Raw genomic sequence first — 21,196 nt, 5'->3', positions numbered from 1 at the left:
GGGCATGCTAAGTGGATATGCCACGTGGGTGGCTGGATACGTGAGTCTGCAGCTCAAAGGAGGCTCAGGAGACATAAATGTGAGAGTCACCAGCAGACAGATGACTCTTAGTGGCATAGGACTGGATCACCAAAGGAGTGAGCGCATGCTCAAAGTCTGAGCCTTGGGATGCTCCATCACAGGGAGGTGAGGTAGGTGAGGAGGAAACAGGAACCAGACTAGAAGAGCAGCCATCGAGGAGGGAGGAATAGTGGGAAAGGGTGGTGTCGTGGAAGCTAAGTAAAATGTCTCCAGGAGAACAAAGGGACCAGTTGTAATGATGTGGTCAAGTACGATAACAATTGAGAATTAGCCATAGGTAAAGCAATGTGGAGGTTTAGTCAGTGGCCTTGCTGGAACAGGTGCGAGAGGAGGATGCCAGGAGATGTGGAGCCAGTGGGTGTGAAATGATTCCTTCGAAAAGGAACAAGAGTTTGGAAGTGGTTATAATGGGAGAAGCAGCAGTATGTGGCATGCCAATGGGAATGGTCCAGTAGAAAATTAAAAGCTGGTGATGTGGGAGAGATGGGGCATTGCTGGAGCAATGTGAGGACGTGGGAAGGGCTGGGAACCGGCTCACAAGTGGAGAAGCTGGCCTTGGCCCAGAGCTGGATACTGACCGACAGCAGCAGGAGAGAGGCAGGTGCACAGGTGGAGCTCGTGGGCGTGCCCTCCCACGGCTTCTATTTCTCAGCCTCAGAGGGAACAAGGTCTCAAAGGTGACTGTGCAATGCTGGTGGTGGGCAGATGTGGGATGTTTGAGCACAGGATAAAGGCAGAAATAGAAGTCTAGAGGAGTGATGGAGTGAATGGATTTCAGGAATGTGGTAAGACTGCCAGGCAGCACGAAGGGTCCACTGAGGTTCATGGTCTTGAATGTATAGCCAGAGCAGCCAACTCATCAGGCATTTCCGCCAGCTGTGCTCACTGGGTGGCTGCAGGTGTGGAAGAGGCAGACAGCTCGACCTAACCAGGCTAGAGGTTTTCCCAGGTAAGTATGAGAATAAGAGAGTTGGAACTACATATGAGGGAGTAGTTTTAATGACTGGCCAGGTAAGGAGAGAAAGGAGACGAGATGGGCGAGGGATGGTGACAGGTGTCAGAGGTCCAGGGAGGTGGAACTGTGGAGCATGACAGACTGTGAGCTGACAGGGAAACAAGCTGTTAGAAGGGATTGGTTACAGATAGTGAGAAGGTCTGGGGCATGACCATGGAATGAATGGGGGAGTGGTGTCAAGGAACTGAGAGGCTGGAATGTCCTTTGTGGATACGTGGATACAGAAATCTGTAAGAATGGAGACCAGACGAATACTGGTGTGACAGTGAGGCAGGAGCTGAACTCTTCTGGGAAGGAGGAGACTGACCTGGTGATGCTTCAGGATAGTTGGTGCCTGTACCAACTCCCCTGTACCAACGACGGGGAGTGGGATGTTCAGGCTGATACCTTAGGTCCAAGGAGCCAGGAGGAAGGAGGAAGGAAGAAGACGCTGGAAATCACAAAGAGGAGCAAGGAAGATGTCTCTCCCATCCCCTGGCCTGAGAGGGTGGTAAGGGAAGTCCTGTGCTGGGGAGTCTCAGGTTCCAGTATCCGGTGGGCAGGTGAGGTGCTGCAGGACCCAGGGGTGTTTCTGGGCATCGTGGGCTCTGTGGCACTGAATCCCAGTTCCAATGCTCACTAGCCACCTTGAGCAAGCTACTTATGGTCTCCCTGCCTCATTTATTCATCTGTAAAAGGGGGGTGGTGTTCGTAACTAGTACCCCCTTCACAGTGCTGTCAAGAGGGATAAGTGGATTAAGATTCATCAGTCATGGAGGGCAGCCTGGGTGGCTCAGTGGTTTAACGCCGCCTTCAGCCCAGGGTGTGATCCTGGAGACCCGGGTCGAGTCCCATGTCAGGCTCCCTGCCTGGAGCCTGCTTCTCCCTCTGCCTCTCTCTCTCTCTGTGTGTGTGTGTCTCTCATGAATAAATAAATACAATCTTAAAAAAAAAAAAAATCTGTCAGTCATGGAGAACAATGCCTGGAACACAGAAGTACCACGTAGGCGCTTGTCGGATGAAAAGCAGACCCAGAGCTGAGGGGGGAGGGGGCGGACAGAGGAACGTTGTCCAGAGTTGGAGAAGCTTGGGGGATGAGGATGCAGAGAGGAATAAAGGTGAAGGTGCTGGTGTGCCGGACACAGGAGGTGGCCTGGAGGTCTGGGGCTCCCCGTGCTAACTCACAGAAATAATACAACACAAGAGCCCCCAGCCCCGCCGGTCAGATTAGCCTCTAACTGGAGCGGAGAGCCTCTGGCCTATGTTTTTCTGCTCCTCTTTCGGCCTCGGCTGCCCAAGGTTTTACCAACCCAGGTCACTGCTTAGCTCAGGCACACAAGCATGCTCAGCTAAATGTAAACTCATAATGGTTTACACTGAACACAGTATCTTTATTTATTTTTTATTTTTTTAAAGATTTTATTTATTCATGAGAGAGACAGAGACAGAGAGAGAGGCAGAGACACAGGCAGAGGGAGAAGCAGGCTCCGTGCGGGGAGCCCGACGTGGGACTCGATCCTGGAACTCGAGGATCAGGCCTGGGCTGAAGGCAGGCGCTAAGCCGCTGAGCACCCGGGTGTCCCCGACACAGCACCTTTAAATGCGGCGCCCCCGGGGCAGAGAAGCCCGAGGACAACCGCGGCAGCGAGCTGCAGTTCTGCCGGCGGCCACTGGGGGAGCCCGCGCGGAGGGAGCGGCCGGGGCGGCCGGGGCGGCGCGTGCGCGCTCGGGAGGCCGGGGTGGGCGCGGGCCCTCACCTGGGGCACTTCTGCAGGGAGGGGCCGAGGCGGGCCGGGGCTCCGCGCACCTGCGCGGCAGCTGCAGAACAGCACAGGCGGTGCAGGGACCGCGGGACCCAGGGGCCCAGGCCGCGTTCACGCGGCGTCATCCCTCAGGGCTCCCCGCCTCGCCTTTAGGCTCCGGATCCTCAGCCTTCATCACCCGCGTGTTTTGCAAATAGCTCTTCTCGGCCTGTGCCTCTTTTCGTTTCCTTCGTGCTATCTCAGGAGCGCTACAGTTTCGGATTCTGACAAAGCCCAATTTAACAAGCTGTCCTAATATGGACCGGGCTTTTGGCGCGGTGTCTACGAAATCTTAGCCTACCCCGAAGTCTTATTAAAGATTTTCTCCCCGGGGCCCTGGGATCCAGTCCTGGGCATCTGGCTCTGCCAGGGAGCCCGCTTCTCCCTCTGCCTGTGTCTCTGCCTCTCTGTGTGTCTCTCATGAATGAATAAATAAAATCTTAAAATAAGAATATAGATTTTCTCCATTTTCTTCTAAAAAATCATACAGTTTTAGCTCTGACACTAAAGTTGAGGATGAAAAAAAAATAAAGTTGAGGATGCATTTTAAGTTAGTTTGCACTGAACAGGAGGTAAGGGACTAAGTTCATCTTTCAGCATATGGCTATCTGGCTACCCAGCACCCTTTGCTGGATTCTCTTCTTTCTAAAAGGAGGGGAATGGCTGGGAAGCCCCAGTCAGGGCTATCTGGGGGACAGGAGGCAGGCCAGGAATGTGAAAGTGCTTGGTGGCCTGCAGCACATCCAAAAGGATGTGCAACTTATTATTTGGCTAATCCTGTGCATGATGAGGGAAGGGGAGAGGTCCTGGGCTGGGAAGAGCTCTGGCTTCCATCTGGCTCTAAGGAGGTCTGAGTTCTGGATGCTGCTCTTTTCTGCTCAGCTCCCACACATTCATTCACTTCTTCCAAAAGTGCCCCCCTTCCTCCTTTCCTCGTCTTTCCTTCTTTCCTTCCTTCCACAAAGAAGGGCTGAGTACCTACCATGCACCAGGCATCCTGCCAAGCTCTGGGGGCCTGGCAGACCTGGTTCCCACCCATAGGTGGCTCCCAGACTCACTGGGGAGACACGTAAGCATGCCAGGCACATGTCGCCACACACTCCAGCACACCTTGATAGCTCAGGTAAACACAGGGGCCATGGGGTGGGCCTGCCTCGAGTGGTCAGAGGAGCCTTCTGCCTGGAAGTGACCTCCGGGCTGAAATGTGAGGAGGTGGGATCGGCACAGTGTGGTGGGAAGCATGGACAGAGGGAACCACATGGGCCGAGACCCAGAGGAGGCACAGAGCGTGGTGCTTTGGGGAATGTGAAAATGAATAGTCATGTCTAGAGTGTAGGATGGATCACTGGTGTGTTCTTTTGTTTGTGCATTTATTCATTCAACAGGAATTCCTGGTGTATCTACTCTTGCCAGGCCCTGTGCAGGGCCCAGGAAGTACAAATGTGAAGTCTTCAGGAGGTTCCCATCCTTTGGGATTTGGGGAGAGGACTGCTGTTGGGAGAGTGGGGCCCCAGCAGCAGTTTTGTGTAGGAGGGTCTCTAGATACAAGGAGCAAGCATCTAAGCTCAGAGTAGGCTGCAACCCATTGGCACGGCAGGGCAGGGACAGGTGCAGCTTGGGCAGCACCGGGCAGGTGAGGGAAGCCGGTGAGGGAAGGAGGTGAGGAAGGACAAGAGGGAAGAGAGAGAGCCCCGCACCCAACTCAGCACCCCCATCCCTCCACCCCATATCCTCAGGGGCAGGCAGAGGCAGGATGAGGGAGGCTGTGGTAGAAACCCAGAGCATTGCCCGGCCTTTTGTCCTCACCCCTAAATCATGCCTGGACCCTCCTTTCTGGAGAGCTTTCCTCCTTCCTTCTTTCTAGCTCCTGGGTGTGAAGAACCGGAGTAGAGAGCTTTCTGGAGACCAAAGTATCAGCACTGGAAGGAATGAAACTTGGAATCTGAGGAATATAAAGGAACATAGAGCAGGGGCGCCCACCTGGCTGGTCGGGGCAGCAGGGGACTCCTCATTGGGCAGCAGGGGACTCCTCATTGGACATTTCACAGCAGGGCAGTGGGAAGAAGCAGACCATCTGCAGCCAGACTGTCTGGGCTGAAATCCCAGGTCCACCCCTGCTAGCTACGTGACCCTGGACAGTGACCTCACCTCTCTGAGCCTTGGTTTCCACCCCTGGAAAGTAGGGATAATAGGCACACTGCCTCACAAGGTTATTGTGAACACAAAATAAGCGAATTCACACAAAACCCTTTGCGGAGCGCTTGAGAGAGAGAGGGCTCACTATTTGTACTGTTGTCACTGGCACTAGCTTAACTGTGACATGGTGGTGAGGGCCCCAGACTGGACCATTCCTGGGTTCTGGCCACCTACTCTGTTCTGGAACAGGCCAGGGGAGAGATGTGAAATATGGGAAGGACTGTCCAATACCCCATAAACTGCAGCCTGTAGGTGGCTGTTGCCTCTGTTCTTCCTGCGAGGCAGAGACAAATGTCAGCCTTGCTTTCTGGGCCAACGAGGGGCAGGGAGAGATGGTGGTGAGTCAGGATTCTCAGCCCCCTCCTCAGCGGCACATCCCCTCTGATGGGGAAGCACATGACCTTCCTCCTTCCCATTTCTCCCTAAGCCTGGCCTCCAGTGGCAGAAGCTGGAGGCTCAGCCCTCCCAGGTCTAGACAAGGTTTACTCTGCCAAGTGGACAAAGGCTTTGAAAAGAACTAGCTCTGTATTTATTAGTCTCCTGGTCCATCGTTCACCCCCTTCCTTCCAGACCTGGCCTGGGTTCAGCTACTGCTATCCTCAGTAGCCAGGCCAGCGCTTTGCTCCCCTCTCTTCATCTTGAGGCCAAGGCCTCTGCATGAGGAGCCCAAACACCCCTGAATCCCGGAGCTAGGATGGTCTGGGAAGCCCTGGGAATTGGGGATGGGGAGAGGAGAGCAAGCTTATTAATAGCTAACATGTATTGGACACTTACTATAGAAGTTACATTTGAGTTACAGTTCACTTAATTCTCACAAGTACCAGTGGGTACTAAAGTCCTCCCTAGATGCAAAAGAAAATGAAGGCCTGGACAGGTTAAATAACTTGCCTAAGGTCCTGGAGCTATTAAGTGGCAGGGCTGGCCTTTTAACCTGGGCACTTTACAACCCTCTGCTCTCTACCTCCTAGACCCTCTGGACCTCTGCTGGGCTGGCAGTGCCGGGCAGGGGGCCGAGGAATGGAGTGACCTTGCTCAAGCCCTAGTCCAGGGATTGAATCTTGCCAAGGCTGTCAGGATGGTGCATGGGAAAGTGCCCTAGACTGAGGCTCTGGGTCACCTGTGTGGCCTTGGGCAGGTGGCTTCTCTTCTCTGGGCCTCCTGTCTACAGGATGAGGGGCTTCTATAGTTCTCCGAGGGCCAGACTGACCACGGATTCCAGATGTCTCAGAGACACAGCTTGCAGCCACCTGGCCTGTACTTCCTGGCCCTGCCCAACGCCACCATCCCCGTGAGTTCTCGGGAACTGATCCAGAGAGCTTGCAACTTGGTTGGACAAGCAAATCTCAGTAGGCCAAATCCATGTCCTAGGGAAAGAAGCTGGGTGGGGAGGCCACCCCCGCCTCGTCCTGTAACCCTGTCCCCCCTGCAATGCCAGAGCACCTGCTGCCACCATCTAGCCTTCTCACTGGCTTCAACACTTTTCATCACTTTTCTGCTAACAACAGGAAAGATGATTTCCCATGGCTTGTGACCTTAAATGAGCTGGAGCCCTTGGCTATGCGCAGCCCCCTACCTTACCACCTCCCCTTCTTCTCTGGGTCTCTCCTCATATTCCTTCCACTCACCCTGCTCTCAGATCTGCATCCCCATTTCCAGGGCCAGCTTGGCAGCTGGTTTGCAGGGGGACCCTGAGTAGAGGGAGTAGGGAAGTAGGGTCACTCCATGGAGGGTTCTGGTTAATGTCCCTCCCCTGCCGCCATGCCAGCTGGCCACGAATCTTCCTTACCCTAAACCACCCTGAATCTTAGTCTCCTCATATTGTCACAGTGAAGGGGGTTTTGCCCAAATTTACACGTGAAGAAATGGTCATCAGCAGGCTAAGAGGCTTGCCTCTGACTGGGGAAAGTGATGGAACAGGGATCAGAACTGGCTCCCCCTTCAGTGCTCTCAGGCTTGGATTGGTGATTCCTCAGCCTGGGGCTCGGGGGTAGGACACACTGGGATCCCCGAGAAGGTGTTTCGTAGATCCAGATACTCACGCCCCACTCCAGACTTTAAGAATGAGAACGTCCACTCCATTTTTAGGTGCAGCCAAGATAGAGAAACACCGGCTTAGGGTTCCCAGGATTATCTGCATCTAGATAAGGCATTCTTGCAGATCTAAAAGATTTTCTGATTCCTCCTAAAAGGAAGGAGGATGAGGAGATGTGGCCCATGCAGGAAAGTAGCTCAGCGCCACTTAAATCCTACCGCAGCCGGCAGCTCAGGACGCTGGTCCTTACATTATGCTCTGGAGAGACCTCCCCTTTCCCTCAGCTCTGTGGGAATCTGCGGAAGGTTGGCTGGAGGTCTACAGGGGCCCACACCACCCCTTCACTTGAATCCTCAAACTCCTGCCTCTCTCCCTGGGCCTGAGGTCCCTGGCCTGGTCACTTCATGGGGCACCAGGCCTGCTGTCTGTCCCGTCTCTGTGTCTCTCTGAGCTTCACCACTTTTTGCACCCTGGGTCTTTTGGCTGGGGTCTTTGCAGCACCTGAGTCCAGCTCAAATCCTGCTCCCCTAAGCCTCCCACCCTCCAGTGAGCAGCCCTGGGCTGCACCTAGTCCGCACCCTCTTTACACAGCTGGCCTTTGCTATCACTGCCTGGAACTCCTTGGCTTTTCCATGGATGTGAGCAACTAGCTCTCCCCCTACCCCCAACTCCACAGGTTCCTTGATGGCAGCCCATGTCATTGTGGTTCTCCCACAAGGACCAACATGTGGTAAGCCTCAATGAAAGACAGACAGTCCTTCACCCAGGGCCATACTCAGGGGCAGGGAATAATAAAATGTGATTTGGATATATTTGCACAGCATGAGTCACTCATTTGGCCCTGTCCCCGTGCCCCACCTACACACCATGGGTTATCAGGTCTCTCTCCCTAAGCCACAGCATGGAATAGAGGGGATATATGATTTGGGGGTCAGGAAACTGGCATCTAGCCCTATTAACTGCAACCTAACCTACTGCCACTCAGTTTTTCCTTCCATAAAATGGGTATAATCATGTCTGTACGGCCTCCACCAGGGGAGCTATGACAGTCAAAGGAGATAGTACGAGGAGACTCTTGTGTAACTCATGAGCACTGTAAATGTTGGTTTGCCGCCTTTGCTATCCTTTTCCCAGGACCGAGGTTGGTCTTCCTCCCTCAGCTACCCTTGAAGCCCCAGCACGGGGTGAGTGGACTGGGGTTCCACCTCACTGTCAGGTCTGCTATAATAATAAGGCCACCAGCAGCTGGGACCAGCAGGAGGACATTCAGCATTGTGCACAGCACTGCACAGAGTAGTGCACTTCTGCAGCCGCTGTCTCTGCTGGGGCTCTGTGGGTAGGGCTGGGCAGCGCTCGCTGGTGTCCCCATTACAAGAGCTACCATCTACAGAGAGAGTTTGACGTGCCAGGTGCTGTGCCAAGTTTCTTAATGAATGCATCATAACAAACCTATCGGATCATGTGTTAGATGCACTCGATGGCCTTCAGCATCCATTCCGCCTCGTTCTAGTGGACGTGGCTTCTACAAGCTAGAAAGTGAGACACCACATGTCCAACACTCCCTTTGTCGCTGGGACTCTGATCCAAGTTAGGTTCCATCAGGGACACATGCCACAGTCAGATTTACAAAGTGGGAAGGGGGAGGAGGCATCCCCCCAGCCCTGGGCTCAGGCTGTGTTCTGCCTACAAGCAATGTTGAGGAGAGGAAGGAGTTTTTAGCAGGAGATGGAAGCCCCAGCCTGGCTCCTAGAGATGGGGGTTGGGGGGTGGGGGTGGTGAGAGGCCACCATGCCCAAGGCTGCAGGGGATCCCTGACCCCTGGCTTGCAGGTGGAGGGATGTAAACTCATGGCTCCAGGAATCCATTCTGGTTTTTGGTTGACTCTGTTCCTTCTGACACCTGAGCTCCTAGCTCCTGGGCTGCTCCAGGGGTAGGTCCTCCTGGCCCCAGGGACCCCTCCAGCCTTATCTCCCCACTGTCTCTACAAGAAACCTCAGCCCCACCAAATGGGGGGGCCCCTCATCCCCTCAAAGGCCTTGGCTTTCTCTGCTTCTTCCATTATTCTCCCTTGTGGAAAGGCCTCTTGATCCTCCCTGAAGAAGAATGTTCCACTGCCAGGCCCCATTCACTTCTACTTCCCCCAGGCAGCCTTCCCCCAGCAGCCCCTTTCTCCCCTCAACCCCGTAGCCCTCAGTTAGCCCTCAGTTAAGCCCTCCTGAGTTCTCTACTGAGTTGTGGGTGCTGGAGAGGACAAGATGTGTCTCTTCCTCAAACCTCAATCTAGAAGGGAGTGAGAAAAGCCGTGGCTAAGAGGCAACTACAACACAGTGTGAGTGAGGGGCTCTGCTGCCGCAGCAGGATTCACACACAAGGGGGCACTGAGCCTGGTCTGGAGAATCCAGGGAGCCTTCCTGGAGAAGATGAACCTGTGTTGTTCTGCAGGTTGTGATGGAATCAACTGGAAGGGCTTTCTGTCACTTTTCTTAACTTGGCCAACAAGGCCTGCCTATCACTCCAGCTCCATCTTATATAGCAGTCCCCTTCTTTCATCCCCTGGCCTCATCTATCTTTCCCGCAATGCCCAGAGCATGCCACCTTCTCTCTTGCCACCAAGGGCCTTTGCATAGGCTAGTCCTTCTACTTAGAGTGTTCTTCCCTCCCACTAGTTGACTCATCCTCTCCTAGTTAATCTCAGCTCAATTTTTGCTTCCTTAGGGAAGAACTCCAGGCCAGGTCAAGCCCCCACATCCCATGCCTCAGAGCATCTTAGGCGACAGACATAGCATGACATTTAGGTGTGGTCCCTAGGGACCCAAATCCTGTCTCTGCTATTTATAAGCTCCATGTCTTTGGGTCAGTATCTTAGCTTCCCTGTGCCTCAGTTATCTTATCTGTAACATCTACCTCACTGCATGGATGTGAGGATTATATGAACCAATTTATATAAAATACAACAGTGCCTACTGCATAGCAATTGGCTTTATATAGTTAACTATTTTCCTTGTTTGTACCTAGACAGTTGATGTTTAGTTATGAGGTCATGTACCAAATGGCTGACTCCCCCAGGGGATGCAAAGCTCCGCGATGGCTATGTTTGCTTAGTATTTTCTCTGCTGTGTTGGTCAGAGCTTGGTGCCTCACAAATGTTTGAGGGAGGGAGGAATGACTGGCAGCGGGCTGCAGCAGGCCTCACTTGGCCCCCGATCTCCATCCCAGAGTGATCAGCTAGAGGAGCACCTACAAACTCTCTAACCTAAACCCCTCCTCCCACAGGTGAGCAGAGGTTGCTGCTGCCAAGTATGTCCCTGGCTTCTAGTCTCGCGGGGCTGAGCAGCCCCTGACCACCTCCATCTCCCCCTGGAATTCCGCTCAATCAGTGGATTGAGGGCATGGTGAAATCTCGGGCTGAGCAGCCAGTTCTGTCTTGATTTAAAAAAAAGAAAAGTGGCACATCTCCTCTGTGAGTGTCAGGGGAGCCGACAGATTTTCCCACTGCAAGCAGGGAAAGCTGCAGGCTTCAGCTGGACCCCGAGATGTTGTGATTCCCGTCTCCATGGTAACGAGTGCGCCTGAGCCTCAGCCAGCAAACACTGGGCAAAGGACTCGTCATCGTCATCACCATGCGGCCTGCAGTGGCACTGTCCCTGGTCAAGTCCTCTCCCCTGTCTCTCATGCAGCCAAGGATGGCTGGGTTTGCCTACAGCAGTCCCGCACGGACAGGAGGGGAGAGATGGCCAGATCATCCCCGAGTTGGCCCCAGTCAAAGCGGGATGGAGGGGCGGGGCAGCGGGGGTAAACAGCCAGGAGGACACTAGGTGTCATCCCTCAGCTCCTGCTGCTGCCAGGATGGGCTCTGGTGGACGCTGTCACAGACTGCGGAGACCCAAAGCTCTGCGGCCAGGGTGGAGCTGCAGCCCCCGCAGCCACAGATACCCCTGTCCCCCGGCGGCTGTTGATGGTTCACTGGTGTGCAGCTGGAACCAGCCTTAACGAACACCTGCTTTAGCTGGCACCAGCCTAGGGAATGAGCAGACGGGCCGGGTCGCGGCGAGCGCGCCGTCAGGTGGGAGAGACCCGAAAACACGAAAGCAGGCGATCAGGATAAAGGGTAACAGATGCTCTAGTCAGTGAAGCAAGCAAGATGCGGACGGCACGTGGAAAATGCCGCCTCCTGCACGCCTGCCTGGTCTCTGGGAAGGAGACCCAAGAAACTCTTGACAAGTGGTTGCCTTCTGGGAAGGAAGCTAGAAGCTGAGCACGGGGAGGACTGACTTTCATTATATTCTCCTTCTCACTTTTTTGGATTTTGTACCGTGCACACCTAACCAGCTCAGACAAAACAAAGTCAGACCAAGCTGAAAGGTGGCACCGTGTGTTAGGCGCTAGAGGAGGATGCGACCTGCTTGGTGGCAGGCCCGGAGAGGAGGAACGGGGCAACCTTGACATCGAGGACTCTTGTCCTCAGGATCTGAGGCTTCTCATCTGCCAGGGCTGGGTGTATCAGTACATGACCTTATTTGGAAATAGGGCCCCTGCGGCTATAACTAGTTCAAATGAAATTGTACTGGGTTAGTGTGGGCCTTTGATCCAGTGGGCATCCCTGTACGAAGGCCACATGGAGACAGGGAGGAGACGGCCCGTGGACATAGGCAGAGAGAGACGGGAGGCATGCAGCTACCAGTCAGCGAGCGCCTGGGGTGCTGGCTGCCACCACAAGCCAGGAAGAGGCAAGGGAGGACCGTCCCCGAGAGCCTGCACAGAGCACAGCCGTCCCAACGCCCTGGTTTCTGACGGCCAGCCTCCAGAACTGCAAGAAAATAAATGTCTGTTGTGTGAAGCCACCCAGTCTGTGGTGCTGTGGTGCAGCTGCTCTCTGAAACCAATTCAATGGATCTGTGCATTTGTGTTTGCGTATTTTGAGGCAGATCAGTGCATTTTGCATGGGTGCATCTGTGTATGCTGCAGGGTGGTATCTGGGTGTGCTTAGGAACGTGTTTATGACTACACTTTGTGTTTTGTGTGCTTATGTGTGTTTTGGGGTGATGCATGTTTGTTTTTATGTGTGGGCATGTTGTGTATGTGTATGCATGTTCGTGTATGTGTGTGTGAACACACATGTACGTAACCAATGATTTCTCAGGTCTTTCTTAGCCCTAACATTCCAAAAGTCTACCCTGAATTTGGCTACAGAGGTTAGTGCTGGGGGGATGCTGGCCACTGGCAGTGGGGAGGGACCCCAAGACAAGGTTGGAGCCACACCCATTCGTTCTGGTCTAGGGCTGCCTGGGAAACGGGCAGTCTATGGGAGCAGTGTTCTCTGCTGCACCTGCCTTGTCAGCAAAAGGGTCTGAAGCTCAGGAGTGTGGGGCCAGCAGGATCCATGCCCTGGGGTCCCAGCCCGACAGCTTTCTTGGAAGCCTTCAGCAGAGCAGAGACCCCCCCCTCCCCCCCCACCTGCTATGAATCTGAGTTACTCTGAAACGTTAGAGTGGTTCACAAAGACGGCTTGTTCTACCACAGATGCTGCCCCTGCCCAAGTTTGTGATGTGGCAGGTCTGGGTTGGAGTCTAGAAGCTCCCAGGTGATCCCGACACTGCTGGATGGGGCCGCGCTTCAAGGATCACTTCATTAGACTGTGAAACAGGCGGTGGGGCTGTCTTCGTCCTCCACCCCCTACCTGAGACCCGGGTGTGGGTATCCTGGTCTTTGAGGACAGGCCCTGGAAAGGTCAGGCCTGGCAGGCTCCATCTTATTCCCCAGTCTGTCTCTCCCAGCTGCCTGCCTGTCAACTGTGAAATCATTCATGCAGGTAAATAATGGGCCAGACTCTGTTCCTTCTAGTCAAGGTGCTTTTGGTCAAAGCACAAGATTCTAGTGGGTCCACAGACCCCAAAGGAACCGTGCATTCCATAAGTGCACTCCAGAGGCCCAGCGAAGGGGTGCTGGGAGCATAGCGGAGGAGCCCTGGGCAATCTGGAAGCGCTGCCCGGAGGTGGTGTTATCCAAGGCAGAGTTGGGAGGGCAGTAGGCACATTCTTCGAGGGCTTACTGCCAAGTGTTGTGCTAAGAGTCCATAAGCACGAGCTCTTTCAATGCTCACGACTCCAAGGTGGGAGCTACTGTTACTAAAGAGACTGGAGTCTGGCAGCCACATATCCAGCCTTCGGTTCATATGGGGCTTCTGACCTGGAGTTGGGAGTTGTGGCCACAGAGAGGGCAAGGCCATGATATGCCCAGAAGAGACTGTGCGCACACAAAAGTAGAGAGGGAGGTGGGCTTGGATTCCGTAAAGGCTTTCCCCAGAGACAGTTTGGGTCCCAGATGGAAACACACCAGCCCTCAGGGCAGCAGAGATGGAAGGGACACCCAGCTCTGTCCCCATCTGGCTAAATAGGGCAGGAGCCAGGCTGGCTGCCTCCGGGGGAGTCGGAGAGAGGCAGAGGGAGGGGCAAGAGTGTAGCTGCTCCCACGATGGGTGCGAGCCAGATGGCAGAGGCCACGGGGCTGGCTGGCACCGCTTCATAGGGTCTGGGGGGCAGAGAGGGCCCAGGACACAAGTGGCTTGAGAATCACGGCGCTGCGGTAGCGCGGGCTCTCTGGCTACAGAGCTGATGGTGATGAAGGGTGAAACTGCCCAGGTACTCCCAGTGCCCCCTCCTTCTCTGTTTCCCCACTGCATTTATCTCCTGTCCCCCTTTATCCATAGTTTAGGCTGTTCTCTGCCCTGACCCCCGTTAGAACGAAGGCCCTATGAAGACAGGGCCCACGTCTTCCCCTCTCATCGCTGAATATTCCAGTGTTTCCCATAGTGCCTGGGATCCCAACAAATTCATTCATTTGTTGAATGAATAAAGAAAAACGTGCCACACTGCACGAAGCAGCAGGGTCTGGTGTGTTCTCTCCCTGTCACTTCACTCCTGGCTTCCTAAGCTCGCACCACCAGAGCAGAAAATCCCTGTGAAAGCCACACAGAGCTCTGCTTCCTCCCTATGGAGCCTCACACCCTTGCCAGGAGTCTGGGAAGATTGGGACTGTTCCTACCCCCCGCTTGCCAAAGATAACACCACTTGCCTTCATCTTGGAATGGAGGCCAGGTGAGGAAATGTTCAACTAAGGAAAGCAAGAGGACTAGGGTAGCTCCACCCGGCAGCTTAGAGGAGCACCTCTGATGGATGGAATAGAACAGCCACAAGACACGGAGCGCCCACCCCATGCAGGTGCTGTATAGGTGCCCTGGGCACTTTGATCCATTTTGGCCTTTCCTCAACCCTATGGAATGGGTATTATTCTCCCATTTTATAGATGGAAGAGTAAAGGCTCAGAGAAGCTAGATGACACGGCCAAGGTTTCCCCACCCAGGGCGGAGCCTGGTTTTGGACCTGGGTCTGTCCTACCCCAACCTGGCACCTGCTTTTCCATGGTACAGGCCTCTGTTCTGCTAGGGAAACTGGAGGTGCAGGGCTCACCAGGCTCTCCGTCCCAGGTGCCAGATCACGGGTGGTCTCTGCTGGCCTCAGCCTTCCACCCAAGCTATGGGAGCTTAAGTTCTGGCCACCAGCCAGTAATGAATGAGGACAAGGACATCGTGTCGGCATGGCCTGAACTCATCCAAGAACGTGAGTTTCAACTGCACTCACCGCCTGCTCTGGCCTGTGCTGGGCATCCTCTCCTCACTCTGATGTGCACCGGCAAGGCTGGAGTCCAAATGGTATTCCCTGCATTTAAGGCCCCCGGCTGATCCAAGGCAAACCAAACCTGCCTCCGAGGCAGATCCAGCAGCCAACATCCAGGGGCTCCTCAAACTGGGGCACAGCTGAGAAAGCAGGAGAGCCTGGATCAAGCCTTCAGCTGTGGGGCTCTCTGCAGCTGCCCTTCTGTTCCTCGAGGACTCAGTTCGCCCACCCTGACGGTGGAAACCCTCTCTCACAGCAAACACTACTGATTCCTTATTACGTGCAAGGAAAATAATAAAGCTTCTGTTCTTGAGGCCTTCAAAGGACAGGTTAGACATAGTCCACCGAATGGGCAATGGGGAGCCATGGACGATTTCGGAGCAGGGCAGTGAGAGGACTGCAGAGTGTGGCTTTTGTCATGACCAGAGCTAATGTGTGGGAAGCACTCACTGAGTGCTGGAGGTTGTTCCGAGTGCTTTACAGATACTAACTTTAATCTTCACAGCCCCCCTGGGGTACTGTGTTATCCTCATTCTACAGATGAAAAGACTGATGCACACAGAGATTGCAAGGCCCGGGCTGGGACAGTGGGCATGGCCAGGGGAATGGAAGTGAGATACTGTCTCTGGCTAAGACTCCTTGCCCTGGATCTCAGGCTGGACCAGGAAATTATGAGGGAGACACATCAAGCACTTTGATCTGCGCAGAGAAGAACTCTATCTGCAATTGCTTTTATTGATAATGGCAACAATCACAGTATTCTTGGCCAATAGCCCACACAGGATAACTTCTTTGCCAGAAAAGAGATTTTAGAGACTCTCAAATAGAGATAGCTTATCACTGTGTGAGCCTGCCTTGACTACCCAATCCTTTCTTGATTTTATTAACTTAACTTGCTTAAATTGGGGAGAAAGCCTCACTGTAATGCTAACTTGGCTTTAATGCCTTCTAGCTTGGGATGTTTGATCACCACCAGGGGCCCCATCATAGAGTGGGATGAGTTGCTAGGAGTCACTGGGTTGGTGGAAGGAGAGGAAGGGTGGGGGGTGGAGGGTGGGGGGGTGGGAGGGCTAGGGGGTTGGGGGAGAGACCAGCTAAGGCCAGGTAGGGGAAGAGGCAGCTGAACCCAGGAAGGACTGCCTGAGACCCCAGGGCTTCCTATGTTGTTTTGACAAAATTACACGTGGGTCCTCTGAGACATTCAGCTCCACCACCGTCAACAGCACTACTGATAGAAGTAATGCTTGAGAAGTAAAAAGAGACTGAGGTTGGAGTATATCACTGAGATCCCTTCCAGCTCTAAGAGTCTATGAAGATGCCATCTGTCATAATCCTTTCCTGAGAGGCAAGGAATTCTTGGAAGAGTTGCTTACTGGGCCTGTCCCAGACTGGGGCTCAGCTGGGACCCATGCAGGACCCAGTTTACAGCTCAACCTGGGAGCATTTCAGGGTGGAGAGGGGCAGCACAGGGGACATGCTAACCAGAGCCAGAGTAGTCTTTGGACCCCCTTCCCAGGCTTTAGGAGCCAAGGTCCCCCAGGACAGTGTTCTTTGGAGAGGACTGAGCTTTCCGGCACTCCCCTCCCACCAGGTTGTGGGTTTCGGAGGGCTTAGGGAGAGCCTCCACCCATGCAGCAGCTGGAGAGCCAGAGGTCACAAGCAATGGGGCAGCTACATTTCCTTAGCCTGACAGAGGAGCTGCTGCCAGGGTCTTGGAACTGCCGGGTGAGATGGTGGGAAGAGAACCAACCTGGATCAGCAAGTGAGGTTTGTGGCTGAGGCGGATGGGTGGTCACCGGCCCTGCCTCCTCTTGATCTGTCCTCGGGCGCTTCCCAGTGGCCCAGCCTTGCCCTTGCTTGGTTCCTGACCACGCCGGTGGCTCCTCCAGGGCTCTGTGGCACAGGGGCGACAAAACACTCTCAGGTCTCCCCAGCCTCCTTGCAGCTGCTCACCCAGCCAAGGCCCAGCATGCTGGTCAGCACCTCCCCATGGGGCCTACCTCAGGGGAGTTCTCAAGGGGTGAGGGGCACCCCAGATGACCCCAGTCCGCCCCCTTTCTCTGCACCCAGCTGCCCATCCCTGGGGTGGGTGAGTGGGGAGCCATCCTTCACCGTGGGTGAGCATGAGCATGAGCCTGAGGGGAGGGGAGCTGTGGACAGAGCACTACACTAAAGGCACCCGGGTCTGCACTGCCACTTGCCTCCAGGTGACATGGGAGTACCCCACTTCCCCACACAGGAAGGGTGCTTCAGCCTAGATACCCAGATGCTGCCAACAAGGCTGAGCTGGGAGCTCAGAGGGGCCCATTACCATCAGGGGACTTCAGCATCATTTGGGGGCTGCTTGCTAAAATGGTTTCAGGGCCCTTACCCTAGCCCACTGAATCAGAATGCCTGGGAAAGTGCCTGGGGATCTGCATTTAACAGGTTCTCCCTGTGGATGCACCTGAAATAAGAGTCGCTGGACCATATGCCACAAAAGGGCCAAGATAAGGATGAAGCTTTGATCATATGCATGAAGGAAGGGGTCATTGGTCCCTTTCCTGCAAGCAGCGCCATAGGAGCCCCGTCTCTGCAGATAGACTAGCCAGGGGCCCCGGGCAGCTGCTGAAAACTTACTAGGCCCCATTTCTTTGGGGACAAGATGAAGACTGGAGACATCTCCCTAGCCCTTTCAGATTGAAAATTATAAATAGAAGAGGGGAACCCACTGGGAATTTAAAAAGAAAGTTCAGGGTGAGGCACTGAAATAGTACTCTGCCTTTCCAATTGCTTTCTTCTTAAATATTCATTTTAAATTCTTTTTGTTAAATATTTTACTTATTTATTTGAGAGAGAGAAACAGGACAAGCAGGGAGAAGGCTAGAGGGGGAGGGAGAAGCAGCCCCCCACCCCGCAGAGCGGGGAGCCCAAAGTGGGGCTCCATCCCAGGACCCTAAGATCAGGACCTGAGTCGGAGGCAGATGCCCAACCAACTAAGCCAGTATAGTAGCACTTCTTTTTAAATTTTGAAAATAAGGACACCTGGGTGGCTCAGTGGTGGAGCGTCTACCTTGGTTCAGGGCACAATCCTGGAGTCCCGAGATCGAGTCCCACATCAGGCTCCCTGCATGGAGCCTGCTTCTCCCTCTGCCTATGTCTCTGCCTCTCTCTCTCTCTCTCTGTCTCATGAATAAATAAAATCTTTAAAAATAATAAATTAATTCTGAAAATAACATGCTTATAGGAAAAAAAAAATCAAAGCATTTAAATCCTTGCACAAAATCCCCCTGCTATTCCTCCAAACCTTGGTCCCAAACACAGCCACATTTCCCATTTTACTTTTCTTCAAAAACTTTCCCATAAATACTGACAAATACACATCTATGCCTACATCTTTATTTTATTTTTTTAATATTTTATTTATTTATTCATGAGAGACACACATACATACAGAGGCAGAGACACAGGCAGAGGGAGAAGCAGGCTCCATGCAGGGAGCCCGATGCGGGACTCAATCCCAGGTCTCCAGGATCACGCCCTGGGCTGAAGGTTGTGCTAAACCGCTGAGCCACCCGGGCTGCCCTACATCTTTATTTTAAACCTAGCCAGGAACATATTCCTGGTACTGTTTTGTTAGTTTAACATACATCACACATCTCTGCATACTAGCACAGACAGATCCTTCATCTTTGTGGAGCTCATGTGTTCCATTGAAAAATGCACTGTAATTTATGTGAATCTATTCCGGTTGATGGATGTTTACATTGTTTCTACCCTTTTGCTGCAAAAAGCTGCAGAACAGCATCTTTGAGTTTTCTTTGTGTCTATGTCGGAGGTTAGCTGTAGGGTAAATGCTAAGGACTCGAAGATTAGGTGGATCTCAAATTCTGATAGATGTTTCCAAATTGTCTTCCAAAGAGGATAAACCAGTTCAAACTGCCCAGACAGGCCAGAGAATGTCTGTTGCCCTCCACCCTCGACAACATTGTGCATTATCAAATCATTAAGCTTTGCCAATATGAATGTTGAAAAATCATATCTGGTTTCAATGTGTCATTCTGTAATTATGAGAAAGGGCAGACATTATTTTCATGTTTATTGATTGATTTGCCTTTGCATTTCTTTTTCTGTAAATTGCCTATTATGTCCTTTTCAAATTATCTTACTGATTTTTTTTAAAGCATCTTTTTTTTTTTTTTTTAATTTAAATTCAATTTAGGGACTCCTGGGTGGCTCAGTGGTTGAGTATCTGCCTTCGGCTTAGGTCCTGATCCCAGGGGTCCTGGGATTGAGTCCTGCATCAGGCATCCCAAAGGGAGTTTGCTTCTTCCTCTGCCTATGTCTCTGCCTCTCTCTATGTGTCTCTCATCAATAAAATAAAAGTCTTTAAAAAATAATTTAAATTCAGTTTAGTTAACATATAATATATTGGTAGTTTCAAGGGTAGAGTTCAGTGATTCATCAGTTGCATATAACACCCAGTGCTCATTACATCACGTGCCCTCCTTAATACCCATCACCCAGTTACCCCATCCCCCCCACCCACTTCCCCCTCCAGCAATACTCAGTTTGCTTCCTATAGTTAAGAGTCTCTTATGGCTTGCTTCTCTCCGTTTTTATCTTACTTTATTTTTCCTTTCCTTTCCTTATGTTCATCTGTTTTGTTTCTTAAACTCCACATATGAGTGAAATCATGTATCTGTCTTTCTCTGACTTCCTTCACTTAGCATAATACCATCTAGTTCCACTCACATTGTTGCAAATGGCAAGATTTTATTCTTTTTGATGGTTGAGTAATATTCCATTGATAAATACCTGGTGGTGCAATTGCTGGGTTATAGGGAAACTCTATCTTTAACTTTTTCTTTTTTTTTTTTTTAAAGATTACTTAACATCTTTCTTTTTTTTTTTTTTTTAAAGATTTATTTATTTATTTATTCATGATAGACACAGAGATTGAGAGAGAGGCAGAGACACAGGAGGAGGGAGAAGTGGACTCCATGCCAGGAGCCCAACGCGGGACTCGATCCAGGGACTCAAGGACCGTGCCCCGGACCAAAGGCAGGTGCCAAACCGCTAAGCCACCCAGGGATCCCCTATCTTTAACTTTTTGAGGAACTTCCATACTATTTTCCAGAGTGGCTACACCAGTTTGTGTTCCCAGCATTCCTCACCAACATCTCTCATTTCCTGACTTGTTAATTTTCGCCGTTCTGACTGGTGTGAGCTGGTGTCTCATTGTGGTTTTGATCTGTATTTCCCTGATGCCGAGTGATGTTGATTTTTAAGAGGTTTTTCTAAGCTAAGGCAATTAATCAACTTGTCATGCGTATTGCAAACTGTCATATGTCTCTTTTTCATTTTTTTATGTCATCATTGGCTTACAGAAATTTCATATTTTCCTGTAAGCAAAGGTATTTTTTTACTAGAGCATCCTAAGAATATTTGCCCATGTTTTCCACTAGTACTGTTTGGGTTTTCTTTTTAATCTTTTTTTCTAGACTATATTTTGGTGTAAGGAACATAGTAGGGCCCAGCTTTATTTTTTTCCTCAAGGGGATAAACAGTTGCTCAAAGTCATGTATGAATAATCTATTTCCTCCCTCCACCCTACCACCCTCCCTCTAAGTTCAAAATCTCAATTTAACTATGTATACAATTTGAGGGATGCCTGGGTGGCTCAGTGGTTGAGTGTCTGCCTTTGGCTTGGATCATGATCCCAGGGTCCTGGGATTGAGTCCTGCAGCAGGCTCCCTGCAGGGAGCCTGCTTCTCTCTCTGCCTGTGTCTCTGCCTCTCTCTGTGTGTCTCTTATGAATAAATACAATCTTTTTAAATAAATAAATAAATAAATAAATAGGCCTCCTTTTATAACTTCTGTTTTTAAGATTCATATTGGATTGTACTTCTCAAGCAGTGTTAATGTTCAAGGTAAGAGTGGTCATTTTCCCCTAGTATATGTGTATATCTCTACACACACCTACACACACATGCATAAAACTATATTAAGCAATATCCATCTATTCTTAATAAATAAGAGTTAAAATTGAGACCTTGTGTAGTCAAAGCGATCTTGAAAAAGAAAAACAAAGCTAGAGGTATCAGATTTCAAGTTATACCAAGTGGTAGTAATCAAAAGAGTATGGTACTTGCATAAAGATAGACACATAGATCAATGGAATAGAGCAGAAAACCCAGAAATAAACCCCAATTATAAGGTCAATTAATCTTCAACAAAGGAGGGATGATACACAATGAAAAAAAGACAGTCTCTTCAACAAATGGTATTGGGAAAACCAGATAGCAATATGCAAAAGAATGAAACTGGACCACCTTCTTACACCATACCCAAAAATAAACTCAAGATGAATTAAAGACCTAAATGTGAGACCTGAAACCATAAAAATCCTAGCACAGGCAGTAATTTCTGTGACATC

At 51.7% G+C, this 21,196-nt stretch overlaps 1 protein-coding gene across 7 annotated transcripts in view; it reads right to left on the bottom strand.

Annotated features, from left to right (window-relative positions):
* Positions 1-21,196, bottom strand: part of TMEM63C (transmembrane protein 63C) — a 129,156-nt gene that overhangs the window by 38,490 nt on the left and 69,470 nt on the right. For 5 of the 7 annotated variants that reach the window (XM_072762089.1, XM_072762091.1, XM_072762092.1 and 2 more), the window contains exon 2: positions 16,529-16,671. The exons of 1 other annotated variant lie outside the window; for it this stretch is intronic. The gene's annotated coding sequence lies outside the window, so the exon portion shown is untranslated. Of the gene's footprint in view, positions 1-4,683; positions 4,820-16,528; positions 16,672-21,196 lie in introns of those variants that run through there. One more of the 7 variants, XM_072762094.1, reaches the window with a different exon arrangement.

The sequence above is a fragment of the Vulpes vulpes genome, chromosome 6 (genome assembly GCF_048418805.1).
Source record: "Vulpes vulpes isolate BD-2025 chromosome 6, VulVul3, whole genome shotgun sequence".
Taxonomy (NCBI): domain Eukaryota; kingdom Metazoa; phylum Chordata; class Mammalia; order Carnivora; family Canidae; genus Vulpes; species Vulpes vulpes.
The sequence above is the reverse complement of the archived record's forward strand: the minus strand, read 5'-3'. Positions and strand labels throughout refer to the sequence as shown.